Source organism: Egretta garzetta, unplaced genomic scaffold (assembly GCF_000687185.1).
Source record: "Egretta garzetta isolate BGI_Z169 unplaced genomic scaffold, ASM68718v1 scaffold202, whole genome shotgun sequence".
NCBI classification, from domain to species: Eukaryota; Metazoa; Chordata; class Aves; order Pelecaniformes; family Ardeidae; genus Egretta; species Egretta garzetta.
In genome coordinates this window covers 1,356,040-1,356,417 of record NW_009258891.1, presented here as the reverse complement: position 1 = coordinate 1,356,417, position 378 = coordinate 1,356,040, and positions in this window count along the sequence as shown.

Genomic DNA, 378 nt, shown 5'->3' with positions numbered 1-378 from the left:
CCCGCCGCCTGCCTGCCCTCCCCTCCCTGCAAGATGGGAAGAGCTCCAAGGCTCGTACGCGCAGGGCAGGAGGCAGGCAGCGGCGCTGGCAGGGCTCCACAGGGAAATGATTAAACACTTGCAAGGGGTTGAAGGAAGAGCATCCCAGTGCTCTGGGGCTTAGGGCTGGAGAACGGTAGCGTGTGAACCTTGCGAAGAGCGAGGTCCCAGCGGCACCTGCACCCTCGGCAGGCTCTGCCCTGGGAACAGCCTGTTCCTCCCCACAGCCCCGGGCAGTGCTCAGCACCTTAGGGGTGGCAGCGCGGAGAAATTGTGGCCTGGGGCTGTTCACAGCGCTGGTGGGCACCAGGAGAGACAGGGACTGGGGGAGAGGGGCTG